This window comes from Lissotriton vulgaris, chromosome 8 (assembly GCF_964263255.1).
Source record: "Lissotriton vulgaris chromosome 8, aLisVul1.2, whole genome shotgun sequence".
NCBI classification, from domain to species: domain Eukaryota; kingdom Metazoa; phylum Chordata; class Amphibia; order Caudata; family Salamandridae; genus Lissotriton; species Lissotriton vulgaris.
This window is the reverse complement of record NC_141696.1, coordinates 1,299,935,510-1,299,956,364: the sequence shown is the minus strand read 5'-3', so window position 1 is coordinate 1,299,956,364 and position 20,855 is coordinate 1,299,935,510. Positions and strand designations below refer to the sequence as shown.

At 43.8% G+C, this 20,855-nt stretch overlaps 1 long non-coding RNA gene across 1 annotated transcript; it reads left to right on the top strand.

The window, feature by feature from the left end:
* Window positions 1–5,794: 5,794 nt before the first annotated feature.
* On the top strand, window positions 5,795–8,012 carry LOC147698644 (uncharacterized). Its single transcript, XR_015299216.1, has 4 exons — window positions 5,795–5,856; window positions 7,027–7,125; window positions 7,221–7,300; window positions 7,627–8,012. It is a non-coding gene; the product is annotated as an uncharacterized LOC147698644 (long non-coding RNA).
* The last annotated feature ends 12,843 nt before the right edge of the window (window positions 8,013–20,855 follow it).

The window sequence follows — 20,855 nt, the reverse complement described above, 5'->3', positions numbered from 1 at the left end:
ACCTCGTAACATTTTCATAGAAGGGGGCTACTTCATTGAATATGTTTTTTAATTCAAATTCACCCATGTAGATGTTAGCAATGCTAGGGGCGCAAGAGGCCCCCATACTGACTCCCTTGATCTGTTGGTATAGATTCTCTCCAAACTCAAAAAAGTTGTTGTGGAGAACAATATCCAAGCATTCCATGATGAAGGTGTCTGGTCTCTGTCCCGGTGTCCTAGCAAGGAGCGCTGCCACCGCTTCCATTGCTAGGTCCTGGGGGATATTGGTATAGAGAGATTCTATATCGCATGTAACTAAGAATTGTGTATTTTCATTGAATGGGACATGCTCTAGAATGGTGATAATATGACCTGTGTCTTTTATATAGGAGTCATATATGGTAGTAAGAGGGCATAGGAACGTGTCTAAGTATTTGGAGAGAGGCTCTGTATTGGAATTTATGGAGGCTACTATGGGTCTGAGTGGAGGGTCTAAGACATTTTTGTGTGTCTTGGGGACACCATAGATCGCTGGAGTAACTGCATTGGTTTTTATCAGAAAATCACTTTCTTTATGGCAAATGAAGCCATCTTCGAATGCTTTGTTGACTGTCTGTTCTATTTGTTTAGTCAACTCTGATATTGCTCGTCTGTTGATTTTCTTGTAATGTTCTTCAACATTGAGCATTTTTTGGATTTTATCAGTGTAATTTTCGGTATCCATAACTACTATGCCTCCTGCTTTATCACTCGGTTTAATAGTGATACCTGTGTTTGCTTGCAGGCGTTTAAGAGCTTCTCTTTCTGATATGCTCAGATTTTGTTGTGGTTTAGGGATGTATTACAAGGTTCTTTCCAACTCTTTTAGCACATTTTTTTCGAAAATCCCTACTTCTGGGCCTAGCATGTCAAGTGTTGGCGTGAAAGTGGATGGCGGTTTGCATCCAGATGTGTTTGCCTCTTCTTCACTCACCATTATCCCGTCAAAGAATTTTTTAAGCCTCACCTTACGAAAGAAGGAAAATATATCTTGATTGATTTTGTACCTATTCGCAAACGCACTGGGAACGAAGGAGAGTCCTTTACTAAGGACTCGCACTTCTTCTGATGATAATTTGTGCTTGGACAAATTGAATATTGGAATGGCAGGTGTGTTATCTAGTTTTATTGTTTCCAATATTGTTGTCTTCTGGTTTGGACATAAGGCTGAGGATGTGGAGGGTTCGATTGTTGGTAATGGTTCGTGTTCGTCCCTGGGTAACGAGGTCTGTGCATACCTCGTCCTCTCCCTAAAAAAGACGATCGTCTAGGGCCTCTGTTGAATCTACCTGTTGGTTGCCCTCTTTGGTTGTTCTCATGGTAACCATAATCTAGCTCTTCTGCTTCTAGTCCTTCTGGGTCTGATTCAGAAGAGTTTGTTTCAGAGAAGTTTTGGATTCTTACTCTTTTGTTGTATCTCTGATTATGGGGCCCTTGATTATATGTTCTGACTCCTGATGGTATCTGGTCATGGGGGCCTGTCTGATAGAAATCTGGTCTTAAGTAAGGATAGATTTTTTCACGTGCAAACCATCTGACATCCTTTTTCAGTTTGTCCATTTTTTTCTTTATGAGATAGGTGTCAAATTCCTCTATTTCTTCATTGATCTCTTGTAGTGTTTTTTTCGCTTCTTCTACAGCTGGGACAGTTGTTAATTTCTCCTCTAGTTCTGCTATTTCTTTGTTTAATACAGCTAGCATCTCTCGGACTGTGTCTATGATTAATAGCATCCAGTCTCGCGAGCATCTGTTAGCTATAAGTGACCAGCGTTCTAGGAATTTGCGCACTTCTATAAACAAGGCCGGTATATTCCTTACTCTGAGACCTGTGGGGATTACTCCTGCTTTAAGGTACTCACACATGAAAAATGCATGAGATTCCATGCGTTTAGCTTTCTTTTTGAGATTAAGTAATTTTAGCCATTCACTATTGGAGTTAGGTAGGGAGTTAGTACTTGCTGTGTTATTTCCTGTAATCTGGCCTAACTCCCTACCTAACTCCAATAGTGAATGGCTAAAATTACTTAATCTCAAAAAGAAAGCTAAACGCATGGAATCTCATGCATTTTTCATGTGTGAGTACCTTAAAGCAGGAGTAATCCCCACAGGTCTCAGAGTAAGGAATATACCGGCCTTGTTTATAGAAGTGCGCAAATTCCTAGAACGCTGGTCACTTATAGCTAACAGATGCTCGCGAGACTGGATGCTATTAATCATAGACACAGTCCGAGAGATGCTAGCTGTATTAAACAAAGAAATAGCAGAACTAGAGGAGAAATTAACAACTGTCCCAGCTGTAGAAGAAGCGAAAAAAACACTACAAGAGATCAATGAAGAAATAGAGGAATTTGACACCTATCTCATAAAGAAAAAAATGGACAAACTGAAAAAGGATGTCAGATGGTTTGCACGTGAAAAAATCTATCCTTACTTAAGACCAGATTTCTATCAGACAGGCCCCCATGACCAGATACCATCAGGAGTCAGAACATATAATCAAGGGCCCCATAATCAGAGATACAACAAAAGAGTAAGAATCCAAAACTTCTCTGAAACAAACTCTTCTGAATCAGACCCAGAAGGACTAGAAGCAGAAGAGCTAGATTATGGTTACCATGAGAACAACCAAAGAGGGCAACCAACAGGTAGATTCAACAGAGGCCCTAGACGATCGTCTTTTTTAGGGAGAGGACGAGGTATGCACAGACCTCGTTACCCAGGGACGAACACGAACCATTACCAACAATCGAACCCTCCACATCCTCAGCCTTATGTCCAAACCAGAAGACAACAATATTGGAAACAATAAAACTAGATAACACACCTGCCATTCCAATATTCAATTTGTCCAAGCACAAATTATCATCAGAAGAAGTGCGAGTCCTTAGTAAAGGACTCTCCTTCGTTCCCAGTGCGTTTGCGAATAGGTACAAAATCAATCAAGATATATTTTCCTTCTTTCGTAAGGTGAGGCTTAAAAAATTCTTTGACGGGATAATGGTGAGTGAAGAAGGGGCAAACACATCTGGATGCAAACCGCCATCCACTTTCACGCCAACACTTGACATGCTAGGCCCAGAAGTAGGGATTTTCGAAAAAAATGTGCTAAAAGAGTTGGAAAGAACCTTGAAATACATCCCTAAACCACAACAAAATCTGAGCATATCAGAAAGAGAAGCTCTTAAACGCCTGCAAGCAAACACAGGTATCACTATTAAACCGAGTGATAAAGCAGGAGGCATAGTAGTTATGGATACCGAAAATTACACTGATAAAATCCAAAAAATGCTCAATCTTGAAGAACATTACAAGAAAATCAACAGACGAGCAATATCAGAGTTGACTAAACAAATAGAACAGACAGTCAACAAAGCATTCGAAGATGGCTTCATTTGCCATAAAGAAAGTGATTTTCTGATAAAAACCAATGCAGTTACTCCAGCGATCTATGGTGTCCCCAAGACACACAAAAATGTCTTAGACCCTCCACTCAGACCCATAGTAGCCTCCATAAATTCCAATACAGAGCCTCTCTCCAAATACTTAGACACGTTCCTATGCCCTCTTACTACCATATATGACTCCTATATAAAAGACACAGGTCATATTATCACCATTCTAGAGCATGTCCCATTCAATGAAAATACACAATTCTTAGTTACATGCGATATAGAATCTCTCTATACCAATATCCCCCAGGACCTAGCAATGGAAGCGGTGGCAGCGCTCCTTGCTAGGACACCGGGACAGAGACCAGACACCTTCATCATGGAATGCTTGGATATTGTTCTCCACAACAACTTTTTTGAGTTTGGAGAGAATCTATACCAACAGATCAAGGGAGTCAGTATGGGGGCCTCTTGCGCCCCTAGCATTGCTAACATCTACATGGGTGAATTTGAATTAAAAAACATATTCAATGAAGTAGCCCCCTTCTATGAAAATGTTACGAGGTGGCATCGTTTTATAGACGACATATTCTTTATATGGACAGGAACCGAGGAAGTGCTAAAGGAATTTATGGAGTGGCTCAACCTAGCAGACCCACATCTGAAATTCACCTGTAATTCTTCAACCAAACAAGTTGAATTTTTGGACATATGGATTCAAAATAAAGAAGGAGAAATTACAGTCAGCTTATATCGCAAACCAACAGCGAAAAATACCATCTTAGAACACGGCAGTTATCATCCTCCGTGTCAAAAAGACTCCATCCCCTTTGGAGAATTTCTAAGGATAAAGAGAAACTGCACAAACAACAAAGACTTTATGACACATGCCATCAAACTGCAAGACCGCCTATTGGAGCGAGGCTACCCCAGAAGATTAGTTCGCCAATCACTTAAAAGAGCGAAGTATTATAATAGGGATGCCCTCCTTAACCAAAGTGCCAAAGCCCCTAACTCTAATCTGGTTTGTGTCCTTAATCACACCACTCTTAACAACAAAATAAGACAGATTATAAATAAAAATTGGAAGATTCTAAATACCTATGACCACTCGACAGAGCTGAAAAAACCTCTGATTGCGTTTAGGAGGAATCCTAACCTCAGAGACAAGCTAGTCCACAGCAGGGCCAAACCAAAAGATAGAATACGTCAAAGTACCATAGATGGCAAGCCATTACCAAAAGGGAACCATAAATGTGGAACCTGTCATGCCTGTGATCAGGTCATCCCTGGCAACTCATGGTCTTACAGAAACAGAACTGGTCAATTCAAAGAAATGACAAATTGTAAAACCTCCAATGTAATCTATCTCATTGTTTGCCCATGTGGTTTAGGCTACATTGGAGAAACAGCTAGAGCATTCCGAGTTAGATTCTCGGAACACAAGTCAGCGGTCAGAACTAGAAAAACTAATGCACCCATGGTAGCACATTATATTCAATATGACCACTCAGAAAATGACATGCGCTGGCTTATTCTTGAACATATACAGTACACTCCAGGTACGGACATGACAAAGTTTCGGAAAAAACGAGAAACTTTCTGGATATACCATCTAGATACAGTACGCCATGGCCACAATGAAGAAATCTGCTGGATTATTACTGAATAGTTAACACACACAGGACCAGCCCCATATCAAATTCCCACATCAGTGCACAGATATCCCAATTATCCTTTGATTTATATACATAGATATAATGACATCTATTACTAGAACACCCTTATCATAAACCCGCTGTCTCCAGGACTGCTCTAAACTGACATAGGAAGACAACACATCTTTTCTTGGCGATGTGGGCTTTACATCACGGGATCACTCCCTGGTAACCTTATAACTAGTGGCCATATAGCAAAACTAAATGACAATAGGCATTAAATGCCACCAAGAAGGCACAATACAGTGTTAAACAACCCGTGCCTCCTCACTTTGGGAGCAAGAGCAGCAGAACTCTCCCACAGGAAAATAATTACAGAGCCTTTTGCAGGAATTCAGCCCTATTACACCACTAAGTGGATACTAAAACTATACAAACACACAAGGTTACATCACCATTAAAGTTATACACAGTACCCACAACAGCACGTATAACTAGAGCAGACCGAGGCATTATTGGCAACGAGCGCCATGTTGTAGTCTCTCAACATAGTCACATCTCAGTCCTTTCTTTGTGCTCACCACTGCACTTTCGGTTTGCTCTGGCTGAGTCCCCTTTCTATCGTCATCTCAAGAACAGGTTTAACGTTATCGCGGGTTATGCCGCAGCTGTTACCAATTCCCCATTGAGAGCGCTATATAAGCGTTACACTCACTACGGCCGAATGTCAGTGGCAGTGACATCGGCCGGAGGCGCCCATGGATGCAAGTAGATTTCTCTGCATATAGGTAAGCACTCTTTACGGCATGTTCCCTTTATTGGTTTAAATCCCTCAATGTTGGGCCGATAGTAAAAGTTGCAGCCAGCGCACTTGCTCTTCATCTGATAAATGTAGTGGGCTGCCAGCTAGGGAATGACCTAATACTCTTTGTCCGTAGTAAGTACGTCCTCGCAGTCAGGGAAATCACTAATCCCAGGAATATTACATAACTCTCTTCCCTCACTGCATGCCTCCCTTAATAGTTTCAATTCCCAGACGCTCGGTTTTAATTGAAAGTTGCAGCCAGCGCACTTGCTATTTACCTTGCAAACGTAACAGATGGCCAACTAGTGTATTATTTAACACTCCTTATCCGCAGTTGGCACGTCCTTACAGACAGTAAGAGCCACTATCACAGTAATATCACAATATGCACACATTAGGATAAACACGCAGTATCAGCACACAATAGCGCCCGAGGATGCGAAAGATTTCTCAGTGCTTAGGAAAATGTTTTCCGTGCAGCACTTTCTCCTTATAGGCTCGAACTCCCCTTGCTCTGCTATGTCTAAGGGTTGGAATTAATGCATTGGAATTTGTTTATACAATCATAGCGAGCCAAAAATTAGAAAACTACCAGACTGCAGCCCTCCCGAGTAAGCACTTTCAATCAGACAGTGAGAGCCCCCATCTCATCTCGGCGCAGAAATTTTAATCATTAAGTTTACAGTGTAGCATTCCTATATAAAAGTGAACAGATATCATTTCTGTCACAAGCAGAAGCAATCACACTGCAACTAGTACTAATGGCAAATTCGAGGACGGGCAGTACACAGTTAAGAATATTAACACAACTAAATACTGCACACAGAGGGTCATCATTTAACATAACATCAGTCTGCTAGAAGTTAATATCTCACTGTTCATATCTTGCGCCTCGTAGTCAATATGAATAGCAGAACGCACCTTAGTACAGGACAGTAAAAAGAGACAGAGTTTAGCTACCACTCAGAGCCCGAAAGATCAGCAACACAAAAATTATGAACACAGAAAACACTGTGTTACCCCCACAAATAAGACATATATGCCCGATAGGTCATATGCCGAGGCGTTTCTTATTCTTGTCATCTCCCAAACTATGAACACACATTGGTATCCATTACAAATCTGTGACCCGCGTTGTTTTGCTTTGTTTTAGGTCCCAAAGAAATAATGACCGATAACATAGGCCCAGAGAACTCACATTATAGCCTTTAATCCTAACCGCAGATACATCTGGAGGATCCAAAACTCTTCGGTAATATGCAGCCACAAACAAACTTATATAAAGAAACGTCTCTAAAAAATAGCATAGAAAATTAAGAGGCTTCATTTTTGTATCCCTATCTACAGGAAGCTACCCTCACAGAGACACGACTGTCCATAAAATCTATTTTCCTAAAAGGGTCCTAATAGTGTCAACGCAGACACAGGTGATATAAGTAACTCCTCAACCTAGTTGTAGATGACACATACTTGTCATGCATGTGTCCACACACCAGGTGTCACCTAATCTGCTTTCTTATTCTTTTGGGAGGTATAAGGCTTTACTAAACTACTTTATCACACAACTTTCCTTTTCAGCTTGGGTAACAAGGTACTAAACTATTCAGTATTCCTACCACATCCGACTAATTTTTAACTTTGATCTGGTCACAGGTTGGACCATAGCACAAAACAGTTTTATTAAACCTTTGAAACATTTATCTGAATTCAGGATGCTCATAATTTAATCATGGTATATATGTTCTCATTGCAGATAACGAAAACCCCCTGGTTTTAACTGTATGTATGCACCTGTCTGTTGTCCATTTACATGTTGGCCCTGAAGAAGGTGAAGCAAACTAAGCACATCACCGAAACGTACGTAGGCCGTACGCATCAGACATCCTCAGTTTAAATCAGAAATCCAAATCTGGAGAAGGAAAGGAAAGGAGCACTAAAAACTGCTAACCCTCAAAACAAAAAGGAAGAAATAAGATAACGGGGTCTAGCCATATTCTGAGGAGTCTATCGAAGGACACGATACATGTTGTTCACTTTTTTCCACTGTTTTGTGTTATTGTCAGTAGTGTTAGAATAATGGGTATGAAAGTTTGAATTTGTATGAATGAAGGTATGAGTGAAAGTTATTTTATGTGTATTGCTTAGGGGTTTGTGTTTATACATGATCCAACCATGCAATTTTTAATTATATATACATATGTTACCATGTCTCTGTTTTGTAACTTTGATAAAATGATCACTAGAAAATGAAGAAAAAAATAATTTGTTATGCAAAAGATATAAAATAAATGAAAGAAATCAAATATACATTCCATGTCTTAATGAATTATCTCTTGTTCTTATGCAGCATCATAATTGTAACCTTGTAGAGACTGTAATGCTCAGATGTAAAGAAATATAGGTCAGTATAGAGGTTCCCCTCTTTGTTTGTTATAGACTGTCACTCCCTCCTCTAGACCTTAAAGTATCACAGGGAGTCCCCATTCACCTATGTTATCGCTGACCCCAACGTCACAGCCCACAACCTCGCACAATGGATCACCAACTGCGCCAATGACCTTGTCCCTCTGAAGAACCCCCCAGGCAAGACTAGCAATAGGAAAACATCATGGTTCACAGACGCCCTCAAAGAATCAAAGAAATCCTGCCGGACCCTCGAAAAAAACTGGCGTCACGATCGGACCTCAGAAAACATGACAGCCCTCAAAAACGCCACCTGCGAACACCACCAGCTGATCCGCACCACCAAAAGGACATAATTCAAAGAACGATTAGACAAGAACACCCACAGCATCAAGAGCTCTCCAACCCCAGCGCCAGCAACAACGACATCACACCGTCACAAGACCTCTGCAACTCCCTCGCCATATTCTTCCACCAGAAGATCGCAGACATACACGACAGTTTCAGACCCCAGATTCCGCCTCCATTCATAGAACCTTACCACCGACAACACTTCCACCAACCATCAAGACAGCTTCGATAAGCATCTCTCTCACTCCCATCACCAGCCCCATAAGCATCAACAAAAGCACAACTGGAAGATGTTCATTCCCCTACATCACAACCCAATACTGGAATGACCTCCCTCAACACATCAGAGCCTGCTCATCACTTCTTAAATTCCAGAGGAAGGCAAAGTCCTGACTCTTCTAATCCAGCCATATCGAACTTGCAAAACCAAGGCCTGTACTTGGGCTCCAGCTCCACCACTCGCAATCTACATATCCAAATACCATAGCACAGCATCAAATGCTACTTTTGTTTTACCCCTCCCTCTTGACCAATCTTGGCCAATGTACATACAAAATTACCCTTAATAAGTCAGACCACAGTGCTGCCAAATTTAGTCCAAATTCATGAAAAGACGCAAAAGTAATTAGTAATTCAAAAATGAATTTCCACCTATCAATGTCAATTTTTCGGTATGTAATTCTTATATGGATTTCTTTTAACTTTTTGTATGTAATAAGGAAGGCTATTTTGCCTATTTTCTAGCTGCACAAGTCTGTGGATAAATGTAGTCCACTGCATCCTTGCTACCAGGCCAAAACCACTTTCAGGGTTTGTGAGGCTCTAATGAATATTTTACGTAGTTTGCCCTTAGAAGATAAACACAACGCAAGGCATTGTGTATACTTGATTAAACTTCAACGAGCATGATACTTTAATTATTTTCAACAGTGAAATTGTGATCTAGGACATTATTAGGAGAATGGACTGCCTGTTTTTCCCAAGAATCATCTACCTGGACAGACATGGTTTAGCTGTTTGATAAACTTCCCACTCGATAGAGTAATTATAAAACACATGTGTCGTCTCTTAGTGCTACTTTCTAAATTGAGTTCAAATTATGTGCAATCATGTGAAAATATTTTTGTCACAGATGCTAGTTACTGCTGCTTCATTTTGAAGCATACAGAAAATTGAGCATAATACATATGCCCAATTAGTAAAAGTGTGAACATCACCTGTATAACGTGACTAATATTAAAACAGAGAAACACTAAAATGCAGGAATATTTTGATAACATAAGCATTGCTATATTTGCTCCTGTCTGTATCTTAGACACCAACACTTTCTAAATCTAGACATTAACTAATTTAGCTTATACAAAGGTCTTCAGAGAAAACAAGCCAAGAGCAACCTGTACAGCGATTGAGTTGTCAACAGCATAAATAGTAACTTGGAGATAGTACAAATTAGGGCATCGCAAGCCTATGGTATAGCTTGGAAACACACAAAAAACAGATTCACACAATGTTTGTTGTGGCCTACTCTTGTAATACCTGACCCATGGTCTCCTGTGCCTATTTCAGCTGGCCCAGGGACTGGCCCTGATACTGATATGGATTTGACTCAAACAGCTATCCACATGTTTTGTAGAAGCAGAACAGGCAGAAACAGCAAATGAGGGTTCGAGTTTTCTGGTAGGGGCACTGTAGCAAGCTTCACAGGATGTGGCTTACACCCTCCCCTTTCTATGACGTACGCCTTCAATAAGTAGAGAAGCTGAAGAGAGCAGGGGCTAACATACTACCCTGCCTAACTTCTGATGGGGTATCAAAGGGGAGTGAAATCTCCCCTTGACCCTGAGCAGACCTTTTCCATAATAAATACCATTATGCAGTTCCTTTATGGAGCTAATTATGTTTTTATAGATCCAACCAGAAACTCTCACTGTTCAAACACTTTTGGGTAAATAAATGATGTTAAATTTCAAACTGGATTATGTTGCTTAGAGCAGCGATAGTAGACAACATTTACCTGACTTATTTTACACATTTGTGCATCCCTATCTGAGTGAAATGTAAAATGCTGTTGTGTTCCACCCATTCTATGATTAGATTGTAAATTCATGTTTTCAAAGTGTTTACCGGTTGCATCTAAGAGAGGATAATTTATAATTAGCAGGTTTACTTCGATCTCCTTTCTTATGTTTGGGCACTATGAGAGAGGGCTTCTCAGATGGGGCAATTATAACAGTGAACAGAACAGCAGTGATAACACACAGCACCGCTTGGGTCCAGACATCTGGGTTAACAATATTGTGTACCGCAAGTCGAGTTGTGGTTGATTTTAGCCCAAGGAAAAACACTTAAATCATATACAAGGTGACAAGAGTCATTATTCATTGAAAAACAATCAATGGCACACTTAGCCCGAATAAAATGTGCTGTTTGCTGTAGTGTCTGAAGAATACATTGGCTGCCAAGCGACGCGAGTCCTTGATGACGTGCTGTCTGCGTCAGAAGTGTTGCGAAATTGATTTCAATAGCTCGTGTGCACCACGCATTATCGGAAAACGGCTGGTGCATGGAGGTCATGCCGGCTGACAGGCCCGTACACCTCTTGAAGTTGTAAGTGGCGACAAACTAACACACAGAATGTTTTTTTTTTTTGGTTGTAATTTTATATTTCAATTTTGTCAAGAACAAACACAAAAACATCGGTCACAGTCATTACAGGCATATACTGCATAATACTGCAAGATCCAAAGTACTTACAGCCAGATTCATCATTGTAAAATCGGCTGGCAAAGGGCCAGATTCTGAGAATCTGGCCCTTTGCAAGCGCAATTTTTGCATTTGGGATTCATCATCCCAAATGCAAAAATCGCAAATTGCGAAACCGCTAAATTGCGAGGAATTGCATTTAAGGAATCTCTATTTGAGATTCCTTAAATGCAATTCATGAACCATTTTTGAATTGCGAAATCGCTATTTTTGGCCGCTATTTACCGCGAAGTCTGACTTCGTGGTGAGTAGCGAAAACTTTGAAAAATGCACTTTTGTGCATTTTTCAAAGTTGTATGTTACACACACACATGTCCTTTGGACATGTGTTTGCGCAACATCAGTCTACATTTACATTTCTGGAGTGCTACAGGGTGTCCTTTGGACACCCCTGGCACCCTTGAAATCGCATCCTTATTTGCGAATAGCAAATTGCTATTCGCAAATAAGGAATGACTCCCCATGCATTCCTATGGGCCTCAAGGCTGGGGGCAACACTAACAGCCACCCATTCCTACCTCTGTGGCAGCATTCCGGTCCCGCCAGTATCTCTGCTCTCCCCCGCCGCCGCTGTGGACATCGCGGCCGCCGAGAGGGGAGAGCCATTGGGACACAACTACATCTCCCAGCGTCCCCTGCTTCGTAGACGCTGACCGCCGCATCACTCAGCCGCGCCCGGAGGCGCATAAGAGCGAGGCGCTCCTGCGGCGGAGCGGGAAACAACTTCAGCTGGGGGCTGCACTAACAGCCACCCATTCCTACCGCTGTGGCAGCATTCCGGTCCCGCAAGCATCTCTGCTTTCCCACGCCGCCGCTGTCGACATTGCGGCCGCCGAGAGTGGAGAGCCATTGGGACACAACTACATCTCCCAGCGTCCCCTGCTTCGTGGACGCTGACCGCCGCATCACTCAGCCGCGCCCGGAGTCGCATAAGAGCGAGGCGCGCCTCCCGCGTTGCTGGACGCGTGCGGCTGACGCCGGGCTGAGCCCGGGAAGAAGGCGGGCCGCCTGTGGCCGTCCGGGGATGGCAGGGAACAGGACGGGCTACCCCCCAAAGAAGCTACAATGGGTAAGCGTAAACAACTTTGTAACGGGGGCCAAGCGGGCCAAGGGAACAAGAAGACAAAGATCCCACGAAAAGCAGACACTATTATATCATATCTTACATCAGCCGTGGGGGTGATCACTAAAGAAATTGCAAACGCTCAAAAAGAACTGCGCTTAACGACTTCGGCAAACGAAGAAACAGGCCATCCCGAGGAGGGGGTTATACTCGAGCCCATAGATCAACAGCTCGAAACTCAGCTGGACCCCAGCCACGCCTCAACACTAGCAGCGGCCCCAAATGAAGGTAGTCAGGGACCTCTGCAAACCCAGGAGGATTTACAGACCACAGTAACGCATTCGGGTAAGGGCAGGCAAACTAAGAAGTGCAACAGGAAGACTAAGCATATTAATAGCATATCGGAGGATCTGGAGGATGATTTGGTCAACAGGTTAAGCTCCAAAATTGAAGTGCTCATTAATTTGCACCTAGGACCGGCTTTGACAAGTATCGATAAGGATATCATCGATGTTCTCAATACGTGCGTAGCTGGATTGTTAAAGAAATGGGCTGCTCTGGACAGCTTTGTCCAAGACTTCCGTGGGCAGTTGGACAAGACTCCAGGACCACAGACTTCGCACCAAGGGAACACGGTGCAAAGTGACACTCCAATCACACACCCTAATATAGCACATGTACCTGTTGTCACTACTGCCCGAGCTGGGTTGGTCCCAGGGAGGGACGTGAGGTCCTCTGTTCTTGAGAGCAGTAACGTAGTAAAGCAACATAAGTCTATCCCAATTGGCCAACAGTATTGTGGTAAGGATCCTGACGTGATGCCATGCAAATTCAACCTACATCTCCCGCAGCAAGCTGCCCCCCTAGTGGCTGTATTAACAGGGGTTCCTCTACTTAAAAAAAAAACGGGTCTGAAAGCAACCAAGAGATCATGGAAAGAACCAAAACATGGTGCAGCAATTTTTCGAGTGGGGATACTGACATAGCTGCAAGTATAATCATGGTTAGAAGAGTACGTTGGGTGAGTCGACAAAGAAAATCGCGTGAAGGTGATTGTGTGGTAATCAATTTTAAAACCCGAAATATAGCAGACCGACTCTTATGGGACGGTCCTTATCCACCCCACAAAATAGGGCATGGCTCTCAGCTGCCCCTGTGGTAAAAGCACATGCACCGCACATAAACACAAATAGTTGCTCACAGCCAGCGCATGAAGGGGGGGAATCTACTCAGGGCTACAAATACTAATACTGACACTCAAAACACAACGGGGTGCACATTAGGAAACTGTTTCTCTCCACTCTCCGGCCTGGAGGAGAACGAGTGACTAACTAATACCCAGGTACAGGCACCCATAGAGAGGTCACCAGCTACATCCTGCAGGATTTTGAGCTGGAATATAGCTGGCTTAAGGGCCAAAAAGGGTGATGAAATTTGGGAGAGGTTTTTAAAGACTTTTGACATAATATCCCTCCAAGAGACTTGGGATCCCCTGAACCGTTTTTCCTTGGACGGTTACTGTCAGTTCAGTATACCAGCAAAACGGAGTACTGCAGGGAGAGCGAAGGGAGGGTTGATTAGTTTGTTCTCCATAGAGTTAAAAGGCTCGCTCTTGCAACTTGAAATCGGTTGTCAAAATTGTTTAGTAGTAGAACTTTCAGTCTCTGACACCAGGAAAGTTCTATCTATAAATTTTTACAACCCACAACCCAATACTGGAACATCCTCCCTCAACACATCAGAGCCTGATCATCACTTCTTAAATTCTAGAGGAAGGTAAAGTCCTGACTCTTCTAATCCAGCCACATCGGACCTGCAAAACCAAGTCCTGTACTTGGGCTCCAGCTCCACCACTCGCAATCTACATATCCAAATACCATACCACAGCATCAAATGCTACTTTTGTTTTATCCCTCCCTCTTGACCAATCTTGGCCAATGTACATTCAAAAGTACCCTTAATAGGTCAGACCACAGTGCTGCCAAATTCAGTCCAAATTCATGAAATGACGCAAAAGTAATTAGTAATCTAAAAATGAATTTCCACCTATCAATGTCAATTTTTCGGTATGTCATTCCTATTGGATTTCTTTTACCTTTTTTTATGTAATAAGGAAGGCTATTTTGTCTATTTTCTAGCTGCACAAGTCTGGATAAATGTGGTCCACTGCATCCTTGCTACCAGGCCAAACCATTTTCAGGGTTTGTGAGGCTCTAATGAATATTTTACGTAGTTTGCCCGTAGAAGATGAACACAACACAACGCATTGTTTATACTTGATTAACCGCATCGCTGCTGCGGTCATTTTTGCGCTGTACGGCTGTTTTCGCAAAACCGCGTTACATGACGAGCTCAGCTCATCACCCGCACACGCCACCCGTGGCTGATGACGAGCTGAGCTCGTCATCAGCATCGAAGGGGTAAAACATCAACGAGCATGATCCTTTAATTATTTTCAACAGTGTAATCGTGATCTAGGACATTATTAGGAGAATGGACTGCCTGTTTTCCCAAGACTCATCTACCTGGACAGACATGGTTTAGCTGTTTGATAAACTTCCCACTCGATAGAGTAATTATAAAACACATTTGTCGTCTCTTAGTGCTACTTTCTAAATTGAGTTCAAATTACATGCAATCATGTGAAAATATTTTTGTCACAGATGCTAGTTACTGCTGCTTCATTTTGAAGCATACAGAAAATTGAGCATAATACATATGCCCAATTAGTAAAAGTGTGAACATCACCTGTATAACGTGACTAATATTAAAAGAGAGAAACACTAAAATGCAGGAATATTTTGATAACATAAGCATTGCTATATTTGCTCCTGTCTGTATCTTAGACACCAACACTTTCTAAATCTAGACATTAACTAATTTAGCTTATACAAAGGTCTTCAGAGAAAACAAGCCAAGAGCAACCTGTACAGCGATTGAGTTGTCAACAGCATAAATAGTAACTTGGAGATAGTACAAATTAGGGCATCGCAAGCCTATGGTATCGCTTGGAAACACACAAAAAACAGATTCACACAATGTTTGTTGAGGCCTACTCTTGTAGTACCTGACCCATGGTCTCCTGTGCTGATTCCAGCTGGCCCAGGGACTGGCCCTGATACTGATATGGATTTGGCTCAGACAGCTGTCCACATTGTTTGTAGAAGCAGAACAGGCAGAAACAGCAAATGAGGGTTCGAGTTTTCTGGTAGGGGCCCTGTAGCAAGCTTCACAGGATGTGGCTTACACCCTCCCTTTTCTATGACGTACGCCTACAAATAAATAGAGAGGCTGAAGAGAGCAGGGGGTAACATACTACCCTGCCTAACCTCTGATGGGGTATCAAAAGGGAGTGAAATGTCCCCTTGATCCTGAAGCAGACCTTTTCCATAATAAATACCATTATGCAGTTCCTTTATGGAGCTAATTATGTTTTTATAGATCCAACCAGAAACTCTCACTGTTCAAACACTTTTGGGTAAATAAATGATGTTAAATTTCAAACTGGATTATGTTGCTTAGAGCAGCGATAGTAGACAACATTTACCTGACTTATTTTACACATTTGTGCATCCCTATCTGAGTGAAATGTAAAATGCTGTTGTGTTCCACCCATTCTATGATTAGATTGTAAATTCATGTTTTCAAAGTGTTTACCGGTTGCATCTAAGAGAGGATAATTTATAATTAGCAGGTTTACTTCGATCTCCTTTCTTATGTTTGGGCACTATGAGAGAGGGCTTCTCAGATGGGGCAATTATAACAGTGAACAGAACAGCAGTGATAACACACAGCACCGCTTGGGTCCAGACCTCTGGGTTAACAATATTGTGTACCGCAAGTCGAGTTGTGGTTGATTTTAGCCAAAGGAAAAACACTTAAATCATATACCAGGTGGCAAGAGTCATTATTCATTGAAAAACAATCAATGCCACACTTAGCCCGAATAAAATGTGCTGTTTGCTGTAGTGTCTGGCGGATACATTGGCTGCCAAGCAACGTGAGTCCTTGATGACGTGCTATCTGCGTCAGAAGTGTTGCGAAATTGATTTCAACAGCTCGTGTGCACCACGCATTATCGGAAAACGGCTGGTGCATGGAGGTCATGCCGGCTGACAGGCCGGTACACCTCTTGAAGATGTAAGTGGCGACAAACTTACGCACAGAATGTTGGCATTATAATGTTTTCTTTATTCTTATTGGGTAGAATAATTAGTGAAGTTCTCGCCGTATTTACTGCGGTCATATAGGAGTGGTAGAGAGTACAAAGGGCTACTGCATATACTAGTGATTAGAGTCATCTCTATATAGAGAAAAGCAGAGAAAAGCAGAGTTCCATTAAGTGGGGTCGGAGGGGGAATACAGTCACAGCACCAGCAAGGGAGGGACAGAGAAGGGCAGGAAAGTGGGACAAACGAGAGAGGGAAGCAGATAGTAACGAGTAAGACAGCGAGGAGTGTGTCAGAGGCAACAGGAGAGACAAAAGAAAGGTCGCTGGGACAGAGGGGGAGGTCAGAGATCGCTAAAATGGCTGAGGAGAAAGGTAGAAGAAGAAGCGAGTCATAAAAAGAAAATGGCGGGGAGCATAAAGGTCCAAGTCCGAAAGTCCAGGAAGAGGGCTGACATAGCCAGCAAGTCCGGGGGGAGAAAGGCTGTCCACAGCAAAGTCACAGCCTCATCGTCCTTGAGGAGCTGGGGCAGAGGAGTTTGATCCGGAGACCAGGGGTCAGGGAAGAAAGACCACAGGCGCCAAGGCAGCTGTTCGCAGAACGGGAGGCAGCAAAGTCAAAAACAAAGTTTAAAGGGAAGGAGGAGGGGGCCTCTCACCAGAGCGATGGTAGAAAGATGGGCTCAAGTGTAGTTGCTGAGAGAAGTGCAACTTCCAAACCTCCGCTGTGACTCAACTCGGCCCTGAAGTCTAGCAAGGAGGGGAAGCATCAGCGACGTTTGAAGAATCGGGTCCAATAAGGTTGAAGTATGAGGGGCTCAGTGCAGCCATGGAGAGTGGCGCCGGCACTCTCTCACTTCCACCGTGTATGTCCAGGTCCAGGGCGCAAAGAACATGATGAAATGCGGCGCCTCGGTAATGGTGTGAGTGAACATCTCAGCGTTGTAGAGGTGCTTTCCGTGGGGGGTCCTCCTCCTCCTCCTTAGCCAGGTCGGAGTCCTCGGGCTCCCCCCGGGCTGGCAGCAGCCCCGGGTAGAGACAGAGCAGGAGCAGGAGCAGCCTGGTGTTCCCTTACGAGTGTGAGAGGCGTGTTAGGGCAAAAAGAGCGACCCAAAACACCAAATGGGCTGGAGGTCCTGAGTGGCAGTGTGGTGTGTTTAAGAAGCAGAGTGTCGAGCCCATTCACACATATGACATGTACATGAGTTCTAAAAGGGCGTCTGCAGCCTGGGTGACCACTTAGAGTTGTCAGAGGCATGGTAGACCAGAGGTAGTGCCTCAGAACCCAAGGATGGCTGGTGGTGTTGGGGGTCAGTTGTGTTAGGTGCTTCGAAGCAAAGCATGTCACACATTTACACCTTTAGCACAAGGCTGCACCTGCTCTCTGTGCCTGCAGCCAGGGTGTCTCCTTAGGAGTGTGAGGAGCATGGTAGGGCGTACAGCATCCCAGAACTCAGGGAGGGCTGGAGGTCCTGGGTGTCAGTGCCGTGAGGTGCTTAGAAGCAGAGCACCTCGCACATTCACGCTTAAGTGCCCTTCCATTTCTGGTGCTTTTCAGCTGTTTTAAGATCTTGGAGTATCTCGTTGCTGAAGTGGGTGTAATTTCTGATATTTTTGTTTCTCTCTGTCTTTATTGGATGATTGTAATCATAAGAAAGTGTCACTCATAGTCGTTGAAATGTCACTCATAATTGCACTGAAATTGTGAAAATGTCATACACAATAATCTGAAACATTGCGAGCTATGCATTGGTGGCAGTTGGAAAAGTTACAATGCTAATTAGCCCTAGCGGTTAGTTACAACACATTGTTGTAACTAACCGCTAGGGCTAATTAGCATTGTACCTTTTCCAACTGCCACAAATGCATAGCTTGCAAGGTTTCAGATTGTTGTAACTAACCGCAAGGGCTATGTATATAGAGATAACTCTAATCACCAGTCTCCTCTTTGTGTGACTGCAATTTTTTCGGTTTGCATCTTTTATGTAATGCATGTAATCCTTAGTCCTTATGTTTTGCAACTGGTTCTTATGTAAAGCGCTCTGACACCTTCGGGTAAAGTTCGCGCTATATAAAGTCGAATTAAATAAATAAATAAAAATGAGCTGCCTGAATTAAAAAATAAGAGTCAACATAGCTGACTCGTGGATACCACCGCAAAGAAGCACTGGCATTGATTGGACAACAAGTAGCATTAAGAAGCTGAGAAACACCGGTCACTCACAGTCAGACGGCAGCAATGTTAAAAAAATTACCCCTTGATTCAGTGGCACCAAAATTGATTGCACAGATCACACCACAGCACGGCTCTCACAGAGACCTATACAATGCTCTGCTGATGACACTGCTGGGTGCTGAAAGTAATTTGATGTTAGACTGTCGACGGGTTGGGTCCGTCACCACTGACCTGAGTCACTGGCACAGCCTAATTAATACACAGTGCTGTGCGACTTCAACCTATGTCACGGGGGCTGAGGGCTCGCTCCACTTTAGGACTCCTTAAAAGTATCGTGGAACACTGCCGCAGAAGATGTAAAGCAAGGGGCACTGGTTGAGACTGGCGTAAAAACAGAGTTCAATGAAACTCATTTCTGTGCTCCTCTTTTCAGTGATAGCTTGAGAGCGGGGTCCCATGAGGACGCAGTGCTAAGACCATTACAAAGAGTTCTATGAAGATCCGCGGCCTGACAGGAGAAGCGCCTTATACCCTTTTACCTGAGGGGAGCAGCACATTCTGTACACACAGTGTACCGTGGCTACCGGCACCCAGGGCGGGCCAGAGATGAGTGAGTACTCCGACTCTAAGACCCTGTGTCTTCTCAAGGTACAAGAGGTGGGAGGGGCAAGCGGCGAATACATGTGAGACCGGGAGATGTAAGGACAGGGAGGCTGCAGCCTGACTCATCGACTATCTGCAGTTCTGATGCCAGGCTCAGGCTGCGATCCACGCCCGCGGCAATCATTACTGTTTGCAATGCCACCCATCTTAGTCCAGGCTGACTGTCCCTGTTGTGTGTCCTGTCTAACAGTCCTTCTAGCCGATGTATAAACCTTACCGGTCAGTGAGTGTGAGGGAAGACTCCGATGACATCCACAGCCCTATCTCTCGGCAGGGCTCGGCAATATTTATTTTTTCGCAGGCGGCCCTCCTCTCAAACTCCCCGCTGCGCTCTAGCAGTAGGATGTTATGTCCCCCAGTGTCACCAGCCAATTGTTTCAAACAACCTGACTGGGCCCAGCCCTGAAGTCAGGTTGTCTGACGCAGAGCCGTAGCGGTATCATCACATTAAGATACATTGTAACACTTGAGCCTGCCAGCTGAACCATAGCTCAGCTGCGAGCACATGCACGCCACAGCCACAGGCGGCGAGCTGCCACCTGCCACACACTTGGTTCCTTCCACAGCGCTTCTGACAGGCATATGCAAATATGTGTAACAATGCATTTCAGTGCGGTGTTGCGTGGTACTTCGCAGGACTGCCAATGAGTTGGAATAAATCTATATGTGTAAATTTGGTATATAACTGGAGTGTGACATCTTGTGTCGGGAGAAATTGACAAACTGAGAAACATATCCTTTTGATTGACAACACTTTTTCTAATTACACCTCTTTCTAACATTAGCGATTACGAGTTTGGTGATGCGGTGCTGGTCTGACCGCCACCCTGCTGCACCACCCCCAAACTTGTGGTCAGGCCACCCACCAGATGAGTGTAACTCGTGTCTGGTGGGCTATTTCTGTTGTTCCTGCAGCGGTATCTTTAACAATAGGCACTGCAATGGGAACGCTAAAAACAGTTCCTGCACGGCAATGACTTGAAAGTCCATTACCTGCAGAAACTGGTATTCATGCACATAGGGGTGCACATGCTGTACCCCTCTGTGTGCATCCAAAGGGCGCAAAGGCATAAGGGGCCCTGTAAGGTCCCCTTTGTTTCCTCTGAACCAGGGTTTACTTGGGGGTGAATCTGCCATTAAAACCGTGGCAGAGAGATTCGTCATAACATGCTTGGTGGGACCGTTGTGGTCCCACCAAGCATATTGCAGCCTTTGACTGCTGTGCCACTGCCAGGGAATGGTTGTTCTCTGGCAGTGGCCCAAGGGTGGTCTGAATACACGACTTGTAAGTGGGCGGTCCGGAGACTTCCACCGCCACACCCCCATGAGACTGGCCGTCTGTGGACCGCCAGACTCATAAATGAAGCCTAAGAGTCTGCTGACTTGCGCATGAAA